The sequence below is a fragment of the Physeter macrocephalus genome, chromosome 8 (genome assembly GCF_002837175.3).
Source record: "Physeter macrocephalus isolate SW-GA chromosome 8, ASM283717v5, whole genome shotgun sequence".
NCBI classification, from domain to species: domain Eukaryota; kingdom Metazoa; phylum Chordata; class Mammalia; order Artiodactyla; family Physeteridae; genus Physeter; species Physeter macrocephalus.
This window is the reverse complement of record NC_041221.1, coordinates 12,732,106-12,749,040: the sequence shown is the minus strand read 5'-3', so window position 1 is coordinate 12,749,040 and position 16,935 is coordinate 12,732,106. Positions and strand designations below refer to the sequence as shown.

General features: G+C 52.6%; 1 protein-coding gene and 1 pseudogene across 3 annotated transcripts in view; both read left to right on the top strand.

Annotated features, from left to right (window-relative positions):
- The first annotated feature begins 2,670 nt into the window (after positions 1-2,670).
- PKNOX1 (PBX/knotted 1 homeobox 1) overlaps positions 2,671-16,935 on the top strand; it is a 46,523-nt gene continuing 32,258 nt past the window's right edge. The window contains exon 1 of one of the 3 annotated variants that reach the window (XM_024120204.3): positions 2,671-2,817. The gene's annotated coding sequence lies outside the window, so the exon portion shown is untranslated. Of the gene's footprint in view, positions 2,818-3,815; positions 5,048-16,935 lie in introns of those variants that run through there. The other 2 variants (XM_024120201.3, XM_028492687.2) reach the window with 2 other exon arrangements.
- On the top strand, positions 10,820-11,517 carry LOC102982051 (40S ribosomal protein S26-like; annotated as a pseudogene).

Sequence of the window (16,935 nt, the reverse complement as noted above, 5' to 3'; positions counted from 1 at the left end):
TTGCGGTATGCGGGCCTCTCACTGCCGTGGCCTCTCCCGTTGCGGAGCACAGGCTCCGGACGCGCAGGGTCAGCGGCCATGGCTCACGGGCCCAGCCGCTCTGCGGCACGTGGGATCTTCCCGGACCGGGGCACGAACCCGTGTCCCCTGCATCGGCAGGCGGACTCTCAACCACTGCGCCACCAGGGAAGCCCCTGACATATTTCTAAAAGGACTATCCCCTACTCATCGCTGGTGACCTCCTGCTCACCTATGCAAACTGAGGCAGCTTACACATCAGCCACACTGGCCGCCATAAAAAGCCAAGAGACTTGCCCTTATTTTTAGGTGTTTTTCTCACTCGTTTTTCTTACCAAAGCCCCAGATCCCAGCCATCCTCTGAGGATGGCCCAAGCCCTGCCTGCCCCCGTCACCTCCTCCAGCCTTCACCCCGTAATCTCTCCCACACAGTGCAGCTCCCTGCACCCCATCCATGCCGCCACAGGCTTTGTGCACTGGCTCATAAGCTCTGCCAGGCAGGGTCCAAGGCTCACCTTTCTCCCACATTCTCCCCAACCCGCTCCAGCTTGAGACAGGGCTGCACAGAGCGGGGCTCGGTGAGGCTGGCCGGCACCTCGGCAGAGTTCTTTCTGTCTTTCCCTGTGGGTCCCTCAAAGCGCTTCTCCGCCCCCCTGCCTGCTCCCACCTACTGTGCCTCCCCTCCTGGCCTCACACACCTGCTGTCATCTGGAGAGTTCTATAAACAATTATATGAGGCTTTGCATTTCACACACCTAGATGTCGTCCTTGGGAAAACAGTAGCAAATCTTTACAAAAAAGAAATTGGAAGGAAAGTTATCAGAAGAGCTGCTTGTGCACAAACGTTCCTTTTCTGTTAGTAAACCACCCTGGTGCCAATACTAGGGGGCAGGCTGTGGAGGGAGGCAAACGGAAGCCAAGGAAGCCTTGCCCTCCGTGACCCCACTTCTACCTCATTTTGAATGATTTTTCCTAAAGAGGGCCCCCAAATGTGTGAGCCTTAGAGGCGCAAACCTGGAGGGGATCACTGACGGCACTTGCGGCTCTTCCTGTTTTCTGCAGATGGCCCTGTAGAGAGAAGGAAAGAAAGGGCAGCGGATCATGGGGGGCACGGGTAGAGGAGACCAGGCGCAGAGGCCAGACTGGGGTGCAGGGCCTGGGCTTCATCTGCCTGGTGACTTGTACCTGGCTATCAGGGGGCTGCACAACCCCAGGTCTTCCTGGTCTGAGACCCCTGCTGCCTCGCACACTTGATGGGAACCAGGTGAAAGCTTCAGCCCTGGGTCAGCACTAGGATGAGGCCAGTGAGGCCAGGGCTGCTGCACCGCGCCTGTGACCAGTGCAGACAGTTGGGCCCGAGCTTCGTATAATGCTCTACCTTAAAATTCTTAGTATCTTTTGAACAAGGGACATGCATTTCCATTTTGCACTGGGCCCTGCACATATAGGTAGCCGGTCTGCATCATTGAGATTTTGGGGTCCCCTCCCTCCAACTTTCCACTGGTCAGTGGCTCACTGGCCTCCCCTGAGCCTAAGCACTGCTACAACCTACTCTCTGGAAAAGAGCCGTTCTGCAGGGCCACACAGACTATCTGTGGCTTTCTGGTGTTGGTGGAACCCTGAAGACTTCGAGGAGGGATGTCCTGACGAGCTGTTCACAACTGAACCCACCCCAGGCACCTTCCAGCCACGTGTTCCCATCCTGGGTCGGCTTCTTCCCGGAGCAGCGCGGGAGCCCTTCTCCAGACAGCGATCCCACACAGGAGGAAGGTTTCTGCAAAAATGGACGGTCGGCCCAGCCCCGTGCCTCTGCACTAGGGAAGGACTGCCCTTCCCTTAACGTCTTGGAGCGCACGGCCACCGGCAGGGCCCGCGGGCGCAAGGCAGCACCGCCTTTGAAAGTCCACCTTGAAATACGGACCACACTTTCCGGGTCGCTCTAAGGGAGGCCACGTGCAGACGGGGCCTTGCGTGGATCACCGGGGGACAGGTGCCTGAGGGCAGAACACGAGACCAGAGGCGAGCGCGCTGCGGTGGATGGAGCCCGGACCAGGGCTAAGGGCGCCCGGGGTCAGCCGGGTCTCTGGGCACAGCCACCGCGCTCGGGACACACGTGCGCATCCGCGGGGAAGAAAGCGGGGGTCTGCCGCGGGCCTGTACACAAAGAGGGCGCCGAGTAGAGTAGGGGGCTGGGCGCCAAACGCTCGCGCGGCCCGGCCTCCGAGGGCAGCCCGGGGCTGCCCGGGCCCCGCGGCCCCCGGGCGCGCGAAGAGGACCCGAGGCTCCTCCTGCGGATGGTACAGCCCGCCCTCCCCGTCGGACCGTCGCGGATGGTCTCGCCCACCCGAGCCCCACCACACACCCCCCGGCCGCTGAGTAGCGAGCGGAGGGGGCGTGGCGAGAGCAGGCCACGCCCCCAGCTGCGTAGTAGCGAGGCGGGGCTCGCGGCCAGCGGGGTGGGCCTCTCCTCGCGCCGCGCCGCTGCGGTCGTGGGCGGGGCCCGACTGGGGAGCGAGGCGGGGGTGGGGCCGGCCGCCGCCAGCCCCCGGCTCACTCTCCGCCCCCGGCGCGCAGGCCACGCCCCCGACCGCCGCGGCGCCGGGACGGGGCGGAGCCCGGCCCCGGAAGGCCCCGCCCCCTATGTGAATATTGATGCGGCGCGCGTCGGCGTCGCCCTCCTCCCATTGAGCGAGGCTGTGTCGCGTGGCCCAGCGTCGGCGTGACGGTTGGACGCGGGCGCGGCACTGCGGGTCCCGATTGCTGCAGCCGCTTGTCAGTGTGATGAAGATTGGCACCCAGGTAAGCTGTCACTCAACCGCTCTGCCGCCGCCGCCGCTCCGCCGCCCCGTCACTATCAATCACGCCGGCCTGCAGGCGCCGCGGCCGCCGCCCCGCAGCCGCCGCCCGGGTCTCCGCGGGCTGCCGCCGCCCGGGAGGGCCGCGCCAGACCCGCCGCCCGGGGCAGGGGGCGGGGAGGGGGCGCGGGTGGGGGAGGGGAGCCGCGGGGAGGGGCGCTGTCCGCCGGGCCGGCGCGGGGGCGCGCCCCGCTTGTTTTTCGGTGTGGGCTTAGGGACGCGGAAATTTCTGGAAGGCTCCGCCGCCGCCGCCGCCGCGCGCGGGGCCCGTGGTGAGGCGCGCGCTCCTAACCGTCCCTCTCGGAGCGCGGCGCGCGCCCCTGCGCGGGCGGGGCGGGGGGCGCGGGGGCGCGCGGCGGGGGCGGGGCCCAGGCTGAGAAGGCGCACGGGGGCGGGGCCGGGAACGGAGGCGGGGCCGGGAGCGGGCGCGCGCGGGGGCGGGGCAGGCGTCGCGGGGGCGCTTCGGGGGTCCCCGAGGCCCTAAGGTGGCCGCCGCCGAGTTCGAGGCTGGGAGGGAGCCGGGTGCCCGGTGTCTGGAATGAGTGACAAATGCGTCGCGAGTAATAAACGGCCGATGTGAAGTAGAGGCCTGGGCGCGTCGGGCACGGTCCGGCCGCTCGCTGGAATTCCACATTCCTTTAGAAAGGGATCGTGAGTCACTTCAGAAAAGGCTGGGAGCGTTAGTCTGCATTATATCATCGTCGGGGCTGTTGAGACGCTGTTTTGTTAGCGGTTCCGAGCCTCGGCCAGCCAGGTTCTCCTTCGTGAAGTTTGACTCCTAGAATGCGTCTCAGCGCGTGCTGCTGGGGTCGGAGTCCCGGGCGGGGGCGGGGCGGACGGGGCGGGGGCGGGTAAGGGCAGAAGGCAGTTCCTTGCGGGGGGGACACCTATACATGCGCGAATATGCATTTGGTAAATTTGATCGCACACCTGCAACCATCCAGGATAGATTTGCCATTCGTTAAGGGGGTTGAAATTAATTTTGATCCCAAGACTTAGTTTTTAATAGAAACTACTGGTTTTTCCTTAAGAAGGGAGTGCTTTCTCCTTTATGGTAAATGAAACCCTCAGCTTTCGTTGGATATACTTGTATGATTTTTCCTGACATACTGAAAATGGATTTATGTATTTCTATAATACATAATTTTATATAATGTATTTTGAATATTGTATGGAAGAATCGAAGTGAAATGTAAAAATTTTGCCAGTACAGTTATTGGTGATACTCTCAAATCTAGTTGTACATGCATTGGGAAGATGGCTCACTGACTCAAATCTGCCTTGCATCATTTTTTTTCTTAATTTACCGAGCGTGGAGAGTGGTATGTAGATCGTTTAGTTACAGTATTTGGTTGAATCAGCGATGCACGGTTATGTGATATTGACCAACACGGGGCTGTCGGAAGGCAGCAGTGGAAGGGCCCTTCCTGCTTCAGAGATTTACAAGTGGGACTTGAAATATGGTAGGTGAGGTATGACTCGGAAGATTAACGTTCTATGCTGAGGATTTAAGTGTCAGCACTAATGGAACTGGGTGTAAAGACAGCTGTCCTCTAGTGTACTACATTTACATTTCCGTATCAGTGTGTTGCAACTTTAGGAAAGTATTAGGATTAGTGGAAGGTAACATTCTGGTTATAACTTTCGCTTTTGTTTCAAACTAATTGAAACTGTTTAGAAGAAAACCTTGAAATTTCTGGACTGATGCAAATCATGCGCCCCAGGGGACCTTTCCCTGTGCTCTGCTGGCCTCCAGACTCCTCCTCTCCTCCTCCTACAAACGGTTTAGAAAAAATAAGATGGGATCAAGAAGAGAACCTATGATACTGAAATACAGTTATCAAAATATTGAACCAAACTGGTGATAAATTTCTTTACATGCTTTTTATTAGCTCACTTAGTAACAGATTGGACACTGGCTCTAATAATTTCTTTTTGAGTGTATGATGCTAATGCTTTGTGAAAATACCTGTGGTTTCTGTTGGTGAAGAAGTCACAGGTGCTCTTCAGGATTTCATGTCTACCGGTGGAATTGAATGAGTGTTAAATTTCAGCCAGATGTTATTGCAAGTAAAGATGTGATTTTTTTTTCTCATTCAGGTTCACAGAGACCAAGTTAAGAACCTCTGCACTGGAAGGCTGTTTACTCTCAGCCCATCCCTTAGTAGGAATATGTATGTGCCTCCTTTTTCTTTCCTCAAATGCTTACACTGATGGCAAGGGTGATGAGGAAGTAAAAACAGTGCAGCCCAGGGAACCCAAAGCTTCACAGTGTGGGGTCATAGTGGGGTGAGGCCACGTGGGTTTACTGCCTGACACCAGTTGTGATGACTCACAGCTGTGATGGGTTACTGTTCCGTCTTGTACAATCTGTTTAGGAAGACGTGGAAAGTGAAATATAGTGTAGAAAAGGTTCAGTTTGGAAATTGTTAGAATAAACATTCAAGGGCCGGGAGGCATGGTTGTTTGGTTGGAAAGGCCTGGCTGCAAAGGCCATCAAATGAGGCCCCTCCGGCCGTGTTGTCTGCCCTCCAGCGAGTGGACAGGGTGCCTAGCTGCTGGGTGCCCTCACCAGCAGCCGTGCCTGGTGTCGGCGCGTCAGCCCCTCTGGTCTAGTCACTGTTTCTGGGAGTTTCACTCACAGAGGGCCTGGTACTGACCCAGCAGACCTGCCGTCTGACAAGGTGGTTTCAGACTCCTGATGCAGAAGCACTGTGGCTCTGAGGATGCGTCTGGGGGACCTGGGGAGGGGACAGAGCAGCTGCTCCATTCCATCTAGGATTCCTTGGGGAAAGGGTCCTACGGCTTTGTCAGAATCTTGAAAGGTGCTGATCAGTCAGGTTGCGGGACTGAGGGCCGGGGAGTTAGTAACCCTTTCAGACGCCCTTTGCCTTGAATCTTGCCTTCAGCGTTGGCCTGCGCTCACCCTGGCGGGTCTGGCAGCGGCCTTGTCATCCCTGCCCTCAGGGTGAGCTGCTCAGTATGGGGTGGCGCGCTCCTGCCTGGGGGATTATTTCTGTTCAGGGCGACCCTGCCACCCACACGGTGTGTGTCATTTGGTGTAACCTCTGGCCTAGCAGAGCCTTGTTGGGGGCAGGCTGCAGGGCACGTGGTGGGAAATGCCTTGATCGTTTGCGTCTGTCTCTGATGGACGCCTGGCTGTTGTAGTCAGGCCCCAGGACGGCAGGGAGCGGGCCAACTTCAAGTCCAGGGGTTTAGGGTCACACAGGAATAAGGAAAAAGGGAATCTCGCGGGGTCCAGGGACCAAGGTCGTGCTGGGCCTCGGGGCTGATGGAACTGCGGCTTGGGCCCTGGCGGGATCCGGCCGCCACCCTGGTCTTGACCTTCCCCGCTCGCCTCCACTGTTGCTCTTAACCGTGCGCTGCTTCTGCAACACTGCCTGCCGCACGTTCTCCGTTTCGCAGCTCTGCCCACCTCGTCCTCTTCCTGTTTCCCAGCGCACATCCTGGGGACGGCGTGACGGCTCTCTCGCCTTCCACCGAGTCCCCCAGGTGCTGACCTGGGCGCCAGGGGCCCCTGGTCCCCGAGCTCTCCCCGGGGAGGGGTGGGCTCCTTTCAGCAGGGTCTGCAGTGGTGGGTAGGGTCACTCGGAAGGGACTGTGGATGGTAGGAATTGTGATCGCAGCTTCCTGAACAGTCTGATCAGACTTGCAGAGATAACGCCTTCTCGAGAGTTTGGCAAGCCCTCACTATATGTCACACGTTGTCTGAGACATTTTACCGAAGTTTGTCTTTTTTTTTGCATTAAAAATCAGGAATTTAACTTTGCGATAGTCTAAGTTCAGTTATGTGTGTGTGCACGGCTTGTTTTTTTTTTAAACAAATACGTGGGCTTCCCTGGTAGCGCAGTGGTTAAGAATCCGCCTGCCAATGCAGGGGACACGGGTTCGAGCCCTGTTCCGGGAAGATCCCACATGCCGCGGAGCAACTAAGCCCGTGCACCACAACTACCGAACCTGCGCTCTGGAGCCCGCGAGCCACAACTACTGAGCCTACGTGCCACAACTAATAAAAGCCCGCGCACCTAGAGCCCGTGCTCCGCAACAAGAGAAGCCACTACAATGAGAAACGAGAAGCTGGCGTACCACAACGAAGGGTAGCCCCTGCTCGCCGCAACTGGAGAAAGCCTGCGTGCAGCAATGAAGACCCAACGCAGCCAAAAATAAATGAATAAATAAATTAATTTAAAAAAAGAACCCTATAAAACAAGTATTTATTTTCAGCACAATTTATTGCAGCCTAAGTGAAACACCCCTGTGATCCTCTACGGCAGGCGTTCAAAGCTGGGGCCCCGCTGACATTTGGGGCTGGGTACTTCGTGTCCTGTGCATTGTGGGATTTTAGCAGACACCAGAGGGACCCCAACCCCCGGTTGTGACGACCAAAAATGTCTTCAGATGTGGCCAAGTGTTCCCTGGGGGACAAAAATCCCCCCTGGTCGAGAAGTACTGACCTAGAACGGCATTTCCCAGAATGCCTTGTGTGGAACCCGTGTTTAATGGGATAGGCACACATTTTTACAAATTCATCAGTTCAGCTCCTTTGAGTTGTGTTTTTAGTCAGTGTTATTACGTATGTTTTCATGTATTTACATAATCGACACATTTCTCATTTTAAATATTTGCCTACAATCTCTGTTTTCTGGCCGTGCCCGATGTTGTGAAGCCTTTCAAGCATTTAGGTCTTGTTGTTTCCCATGTTTATTTGATCATCCTCTGGGCTGCCAAGCTCAGCGCCAGCCCGATCAGGATAGGGATGGTGCTGCCAGGCCTACGTCCATGAGATCAGACAGTGCCCTAGGGAGAAAGACTGTCCCATGAAAGAGCCCTTGCCTTGAAGGGTTGGGGTTCCTGTTTTTCCTGCAACATATTCATTGACTGTTAGTAGCAAGTACATCACGAAAGTTTTAAATATCAGCTTTTAATGATGTCAGTGATAGTCATGGTCCTAAGAACAGAGCTGTGGTGTGAATTTAAATTGTATCAGCTGTGAAAGGCCGTTCAGCTCAGAATTTACTGAAATGGATTCTGAAACCGTTGAACACCTTTGTTGTTAGAATTTTGCTGTGTCTCTTGTGGACCTAGGTGGTTGGCTTGGAAATATTTTGGGGGGATAGATTTTAACAAGATTTAACATCTGATTTTATTTGAATATTAAACTTCAAGTGGTACCTCCCAAAACCTTGCTTGAAAAATAAAGTGATCTCTTGATAAACGTTTTCCTCAGAATGAGTTCTTGATTGAACACCTCCCTGGGGTGGGACATGGAGCCAGGATAGAAGGCAGGGGACATTTGGCTGGTGTTCTCGAGTGGCAGTCACCTCCACCCTCCCACACACAGAAGGAAAAGTGATTGCACTGTAGTGACGTACAGCTGGCGTCCTGCAAGTTGTCTTGGAAAGGATCTGTTGTTTTGAATATAGAATTTTGAGAGTCTTGGGTTCCTTGACAGCTTTCTTAGCTTTATTAATACACAGGTTTGGTTTAGAAAAGGATCATCAATTAAATGTTTTGGGAAAGATAAGTAACTGCCCCCTAAAATCTAGAGATATAGTTTGTATTGTCTCCCAGCCCTTTTCTGGCTTCAGAACCGGCTCTCACAGCCACTAAGACTGAAATTACCCCAGAATTTCCTGCGTTTCTCAGTTACTGGAATTGGTGGAACTCTTAGAGCAGCTTCTGAGAGCAGCTGGGGAGGTGCCCTGCTGGGAAACTGAAGCCTAGCTGGGTGGGCGTGGCAGCCTGGGAGGGAGGGAGCTGCCTGGACGCACCAGCATGTGCGTGGATTAAATGAAAAGTGCAAGAGACTTGACATCACCAGAACTGAGTTAGAGAGTGCACTGTAGCTGGGGTTATATTTGTCAAGTATAGCATGTCTCTTGGGACAGCTAAACTTTAGGCCTGGGGTTGGCAAACTACAGGCCTATGGGCCACGTCCCACCGTGGCCTGTTTTTGTACAGCCCTAGAGCCATACATAGTACATTTTAGAGGAAAAAGAAGATGGGGACTTCCCTGGTGGTGCAGTGGTTAAGAATCCACCTGCCAATGCAGGGGACACGGGTTCGAGCCCTGGTCCAGGACTGCAGAGCAACTAAGCCCGTGCGCCACAACTACTGAGCCTGCGCGCCTAGAGCCTGTGCTCCGCAATGAGAAGCCCGTGCACCGCAACGAAGAGTAGCCCCTGCTCGCAGCAACTAGAGAAGGCCCGTGCGCAGCAATGAAGACCCAACGTAGTCAAAAATAAATAAATTAATCAATTAAAATAAATAAATAAAAGGGATATGACTACAGATATGAAAATTTTACAAGTAAGAACATCCATGTACAATTTGATGGCAGTAAATCTGAAAAGCTGTGGATAGTTTATGAAGAAGATATAAATGATCAGAATTGACCTTGGAGGGACTTCCATGGTGACTCAGTGGATAAGACTCCGAGCTCCCAATGCAGGGGGCCCAGGTTCGAGCTCTGGTTAGGGAACTAGATCCCACATGCATGCCTCAACTGAGAGTTTGCATGCCGCAGCTGAGGAGTCCGCCTGCCGCAACTAAGACCTGGTGCAACTAAATAAATAAATAAATAAAAAAGTATTGAACTTGGAGGTAGAAAACTTGTACAGACCAGCAACTTTAGATGAAGAAGGTAGTCAAGATTTATCTTTTAAAATTTTTTTTAGTAATTCTTCTTAAAAATTTTTTGTTTATTTATTTATGGCTGTGTTGGGTCTTCGTTGTTGCGCACAGGCTTTCTCTAGTCGTGGCGAGCGGGGGCTACTCTTTGTTGTGGTGCGCAGGCTTCTTATTGCAATGGCTTCTCTTGTGGAGCACGAGCTCTAGATGTGTGGGCTTCAGTAGTTGTGGCATGCAGGCTCAGTAGTTGTGGCTCGTGGGCTCTAGAGCACAGGCTCGGTAGTTGTGGCACACGGGCTTAGTTGCTCTGCGGCATATGGGATCTTCCCGGACCAGGACTCGAACCCGTGTCCCTTGCGTTGGCAGGCGGATTCTTAACCACTGTGCCACCAGGGAAGTCCCAAGATTTATCATTTTAAAAAGGCACTAGCATGAGTTAGATCAGACTTTCATGGAACAGATACTTACTATGTTAAATTTAACAACCATTCACTAACAAAATTACTGTGCACCTGCTGTGTACCAGACGTTGCGGTGGTGGTGGGGAGTATAATGGTGAACAAAAACAGACGCGGCTCCTTCCTGCCAGGAAGTAGTAAAGGCACAAGTTAATCCGAGGCCCATCCGAATAATGTAAGATTGCAGCGGTAGGAAGGACTGTAAAAGGGAGGCATGTTTTGCTCTGAGATGTGGGTCAGCGGTCAGGGGCAGCTCTTCTAAGATGGGGATGACTGATGTGAATGGTCCAGGGGAACAGGAGTGGGCGAGGGGCCGAGGATTAGGATGACCCGTCCAGATGGGGGTGGGAACTATGCTCAGAGGCTTTGGGGGTCGGGGGAAGCCCAGGGCTCTGAAGAACCCGGAAGGGCCTGGTATACTCGCGCGGGGAGTGGGGTGATGGGGGAGGGGAGGGAGGAGCACTGTAAGGACCCAGACATGCAGCGTTAAAAGTTATGATCTGGGGCTTCCCTGGTGGCGCAGTGGTTGAGAGTCGGCCTGCCGATGCAGGGGACGCGGGTTCGTGCCCCGGTCCGGGAAGATCCCACATGCCGCGGGGCGGCTGGGCCCGTGAGCCGTGGCCGCTGAGCCTGCGCGTCCGGAGCCTGTGCTCCGCAACGGGAGAGGCCACAGTAGTGAGAGGCCCGCGTGCCGCAAAAAAAAAAAAAAAAAAAAAAAAAAGTTATGCTCTGTATCTTGTAGGCAGTAGGAATCCTCTGAAGGATTTTAAGTGGGTGTGTCTTGATCAGATTTGGGTTTCCGGAAGAGCCCTTTGAAGACTTGGAAACACACCCATGTCCACAGAGGGGCTGGTCAAATAACTGCACTGAGTCCGCTACACCTGTAGTACTCACTCTGCAGCTGTAAACAGGAGTGAAGGTGATGACAACCTGCTGTGAAGCATCTTTAGGATATGGTAAGTGAGAAAAGGAAGGCTCAGAGCTGAGAAGGGCATGCACTTTTATCTGAGAGAGGTGTATAAATATTTGCTTATGATAAAAAAGCTTAAACCCCAGACTAGTTTAAATGGGGTTCCTTATTGGAGAGGGAGGGGACAGGGTTATACATTAGGTTTCTAAACGTATCTTCTTTAGTAAAATTATCAGAAGGAGGGGGGAAGACTACCGAAAAATTAAAGCAAAATGAATCAAAAGAACCTAACTAGGGCTCCTTGCTTCCAAGATGACCAAGAAAAGAAGGAAAAATGGTCATGCCAAAAGGCGCCGAGCCAGCTGTGCCCAATGCATGCCCAAGAATAAGCCCATTAAGAAGTTCGTCATTTGGAACATAGTAGAGGCCGAAGCCATCAGGTACTTTTCCGAAGCAAGTGTTTTCGACACCTGTGTGCTTCCCAAGCTATATGTGAAAGTACGTTACTGTGTGAGCACAGCATGGTAGTCAAGAATGGTTCTCGGGAAGCTGGAAGGTTGGAACATTCCCACCCTGACTTAGATCTGCAGGTGCTGCCCCATAGCCTCCACCAAAGCCCAAGTAAGGAGCTAAGTCCTTAAAGACTGAAGAAATACTATTCTCTGAAAACACAATAACATGGAAATTATACTTTAAAAAAAAAAGGCTTCCCTGGTGGCGCAGTGGTTGCGCGTCCGCCTGCCGATGCAGGGGAGTCGGGTTCGCGCCCCGGTCTGGGAGGATCCCGCGTGCCGCGGAGCGGCTGGGCCCGTGAGCCATGGCCGCTGAGCCTGTGCGTCCAGAGCCTGTGCTCCGCAACGGGAGAGGCCACGGCAGAGGGAGGCCCGCATACCACAAAAAAAAAAAAAAAAAAAAAAAAGAGGACTTCCCTGGTGGTCCAGTGGTTAAGAATCCGCCTGCCAATGCAGGGGACACGGGTTCAATCTCTGGTCCGGGAAGATCCCACATGTCCTGGAGCAACTAAGCCCGTGCACCACAACTACTGAAACCTGTGCACCTAGACCCCATACTCTGCAGCAAGGGAAGCCACCACAATGAGAAGCACGCGAACCACAACGAACGAAGAGCAGCCCCCGCTCGCCGCAACTAGAGAAAGCCCTCGCACAGCAATGAAGACCCAGCACAGCCAAGAAAAAAAAAAAGAACCTAACTAGGAATTGAATTGGTGGCTTAAGTACACGGAGAATTACGATTTCCAGTGACTTCAAAACAAATTGGATTGTACACCTATCGTAGTGGGATAAATCCTAAAGACAAAGGAACTACAAAGAAATCTTAACCAATTTTTAGTACTTGTATTGTTAGTAGTAATATCCATATTATTTTGAAACTATATATATATATATATACACACACACATATATAAAATGATAAATAAGTCATTATGTTACTGTCATTTGGAAATTATTTTCAGGGTAAGAAAAGAGATATACACTTGTATTGTTAGTAGTAATATTCATATTATTTTGAAACTATATATATATATATATATACACACACACATATATAAAATGATAAATAAGTCATTATGTTACTGTCATTTGGAAATTATTTTCAGGGTAAGAAAAGAGATATACAACTATTAATTTGAAGTAAAGTAAATACCTTGTAATCCCAAATTTGAATTGGAGGTATCAGTGTTAATTTGTTTTAAAAAAATTTTATGAGAAAACATTTCTTATCCCTGTCCATTGGAAAGGCTAGAAACAGTGACCAACCAGTAGCAGTGAGCACACAGCACCTAGATTGTGGTTTCTACGTATCATTTCCCATTGGAATCAAAGCCCCTTGGATCAATGGCAAAGTCTGGGTTTGGCACAGAAAATAAACAGTACGATCCTGAAGTATCTCGTTTTACCTGAAAGCAAGAAAGCTATCAAGAATTACTAGAGTGTGTTAAAAGCTGTAGGAGGTAACTGAAGGGGCTTACGTTGGAAAAAGATGGGATAATTTGGAACATCAGAAAATATATACATATATTAAAAAGCTGTACTTATCTTTTACATGTTTAAACCCGTGGATCACAGCCTCACCGGTCACTATTTGGGAACGCTAGGGAACCAGCACATTACTCTGAAAACTGATACCGGAGGGAAAGCAGCAAGCCGTAAGAAATCCCATGGCTGGGGCTGCAGTGTGGAGAATGGCCTTGGGGGAACGGGTGGGGCTGGGGAGTGTGGCCCTGGGAGAGAGGTCCGGAGGCGCTACTGGGAGCTCAGGGAATGGCGGTGTGATGGTTGGTGGTGGTTTCTGTACGCTTAGTTGTTGAACCAACACCAGATGGCTCTTCTCCAAAGTGACATTCTGGAAAATAAACTTTACGGTTGCAGTTGGGGGTCTTCATCGCCCAGCATTTCAACCCTTACATGCTCACGGGTATTGTACCATGTGCTGGCAACATACGGTGGCTGCATCATGCACTTCTCATACATGTTGATCGGGCAGGAAGGAGGAGTTCCTTTCCTTTTCAGTAATTGTCACGATACTTTGGAGATGTCTGACTTGCAAACCTTGGCCCTTCTTGGGAGATGCCACTTGTACGCTTAGCACCGGCCGTCGTCTTCTTTAGACTCGTTAACGTTTGCAAAGCAGAGTTAACCGTGTGTGCAGCGTTGAACGTTACATGACTGAAGGTCATTTGTGGCGTGTACCTGGTGGTTCACCTTCGTCATCCATTCTTTTAGTGTTTCCCGTTTTGAATGACACTATAATTCATAGGTTGAATTGATGTAATTAACATTTGTAGGCATCCAAGTTGTCAGATTGTCAAACATTCGCCTGATTTCCTTGTGAGTCCTACAGTTATCTTAGAAACGGTTGCCGTAAAACAGATAGACTGCTGCCTATTTCTCCAGCAAAATTGGGTTTATTCGGGACCAACGGGGAATTGAAATCTGGGGTCTGCAGCCATGGGGAGCCCGTGCAAGTCCCTGCGTGGCCGGGAGAGGGGAGCTCTTTTAAATAGCTCTCGACCCTGGAGTCGAGAGTCTGCTGGAGGAATGGGGTCCATCCGGCGGCTTTTCACCGCTGGGCTGGGCTGGGTCAGTGTCTCCTTGGCTGAGGCCTTGCCAGGCGGGAAGAGGAGCCTGTCCGCTTTCTGTCGGGCGGCCCTACCGTCGGGGCGTGGGCGTGCGCCTGCTGGCCTCCCAACTCTATTTAATTAAGGTTTCTGTTTATGAAGTTTTGCAAAGCAGAGTTCTGTTGCAGTCTCTGGAGCGGCACGCGGAGGGAAGGGCGGGGCCCGGGAGCCAAGCCAGACAGACCGGCCTCCCAGAGGCGCTCAGCCGCTTGGTACCTGTTTGCTCATCAGCGGGAGGAGGACACGGGCCTCCAGAGACTGCCGAGCGCTCCGGCCCCCACTGGCGAGGGCCCAGAAGGCTGACCGCCCCTTCTGCTCACGGGCCTGGGCACCAGGGGTTTGGAAAGGCTGCGGTGGAAACGGCCCGTCTCTGCCCCACAGGGTTGGGGTCCTCAGCTGGGAGGACGCCGGGCCGGGGATGGCTTGGTGGCTGAGGGCCGGAGTCTTTTGGAGGGGTTTTCTCAAATCTGGAAGTTGATGCTGCCTGTTAGCTGGCACGTGAGCTGGGCTGCTGACCAAAGCACCTCTGAGTGGACTCTCGCTGTGGCCTGGGCTTCCTCCCGGTGAGCGCAGGGGGCGCTCTGTTTAATCAGACTTCTTTCTTCTCGGGGCTCCAGAAGTGAGTGTCCCGGTGAACATGGCGGCGGAAGCTTCCACAGCCCTGGAGTCACACAGCGTTGCTCCGGATGCGCTCTCCTGCCTCCCAGCAAGTCTCTGAGTGTAGGCCACGTTGAAGAGGAGGGGACAAAGACCCCCATCTCGGGAGGAGTGTCAGAGTTTGGGGATGTGCTCTAAACATGCCTCACTTAGGTCTGGACATATATAGACCCTGGGACGATATCTCCATCCTCGTGTTCCTTCCTGCCCTCACTAAGCCCCGCTGGGACGCTGGCAGTGCAAAATGAAGATGGACCCTCTCGGACCAGTTCTCTGTGCGTCTCTGCGTTAGCGCGGGCCGCGTAAACAGGGCTCTGAGGCGGAGCTCTGATCTTGCGGGAGCTTCTGCTCTGCCCACCCAGGTCGCCGAGAGCCCGCGTGCCCGTGGCTGAGCGGGAGCGCGTGGTCAACCACGTACAGTGTGTGGGGGGGGTGGCGCCAAAACCCCGGGGCCACCAGCGCTTTGCAGCAATTGGTTGAGTGCAGAGAGGCGTTTGTAAAAGCATCAAAATTCCAAAGCTTTCTGCATCTTTGGTACTTTTCCTTCCAGCCCTGACGAAGTCCAGTGTCTCATTTCTGCTGTTCCATTGGCCTGTTTCCCTGTTCTTGGGCCGTTACCCACTTCTTACTTGTTACTTGTGGCCTTGTAGGATATTTTGAAATTTTTTGAGTTTTTCAAAAACAGCAGGAATCTTGATTGGGATTGCATCTGCGTGTGCTGAGAAAAACCAGTAGACTCTCCATAAGCTGTCAGGAATGTTGGTGGGTACAAGGTTAGCCTTCACAGACTGGGGGCATTTCTTACCCAGCAGTCCACCAGAAAGTGTAGTGACAATGAGATACTTTTGACAGTAGCAAGAAAAACCATGAAGTGTTTCAGGATTAATTAACCAGGACTATAGAAGACCTCCACAGAGAGGACCATCAAACTTTTTAAATAAATAAATAAATTTGTTTATTTTTTATTTTTGGCTGTGTTGGGTCTTCATTGCTGCACATGGGCTTTCTCTAGTTGCGGTGAGCTGGGGCTACTCTCGGTTGCGGTGTGCAGGCTTCTCATTGCAGTGGCTTCTCTTGTTGCAGAGCACGGGCTCTAGGTGTGTGGGCTTCAGTAGTTGTGGCTCACGGGCTCAGTAGTTGTGGCTCACGGGCTTAGTTGCTCCGCAGCATGTGGGATCTTCCCCGAGCAGGGCTTGAACCCGTGTCCCCTGCCTTGGCTGGCGGATTCTTAACCACTGCGCCACCAGGGAAGTCCCCGGACCATCAAACTTAATAAAGGATGTAGGAGAGGACCCCACGCTCTTGGTCCTAGAGAGCTGTCTCTTCTCCCCACATTAATACCCAAATACTTTTTCAACATTGTTGTAAAGTTGTTTCTTGACAGCAGGGACTGTTTGGTTTGCTGCTCCATCCCCAGCATTTAGAACAGAGCTTGGCCCAGAGAAGACTTTCAGTAAACATTTGTGGATTGAATGAAAGGCACAGTTATGTGCACAGCGGATTGTGTGCCCTGCTTTTCCACTTGACAGCACCCATGAGCTTTTTTCCTTGGACTTAACCTTCATGCTTGTGATTGATGGTTGGAACCGTAATGGATTTCACCGTTCCCCTATGGATGACGTGTAGCTTCTGTTTCTCTTTTCTGTCAATGTGGATGAGAAACATTATTTGCCTCTGACTTTCTTGCCATGAGTTTTTTTTTTTTTAAACAAATGGCTTCATTCTTTTTTTAAAAATTTATTTATTTTATTTTTGGCTGCGTTGGGTCTTCGTTGCTGCGTGCGGGCTTTCTCTAGTTGCGGCGAGCGAGGGCTACTCTTTGTTGCGGTGTGCGGGCTTCTCATTGCGGTGGCTTCTCTTGTGGAGGAGCATGGGCTCTAGGTGTGCGGGCTTCAGTAGTTGTGGCTCGCGGGCTTCGGTAGTTGTGGCTCGTGGGCTTCGGTAGTTGTGGCTCGCGGGCTTCGGTAGTTGTGGCGCGCGGGCTTCGGTAGTTATGGCTCGCGGGCTTCGGTAGTTGTGGCTCACGGGCTCTAGAGTGCAGGCTCAGTAGTTGTGGCACACGGGCTTAGTTGTTCCGCTTGCCATGAGTTTTTAATGCCCTTTGAAATGAGGCTTTTGAGCTCTTCTCTTTTGAGAAGAGATTATTTGAGTTTTTTTTTTTTTTTTTTGCGCTATGCGGGCCTCTCACTGTTGTGGCCTCTCCCGTTGCGGGGCACAGTCTCCAGGCGCGCAGGCCCAGCGGCCATG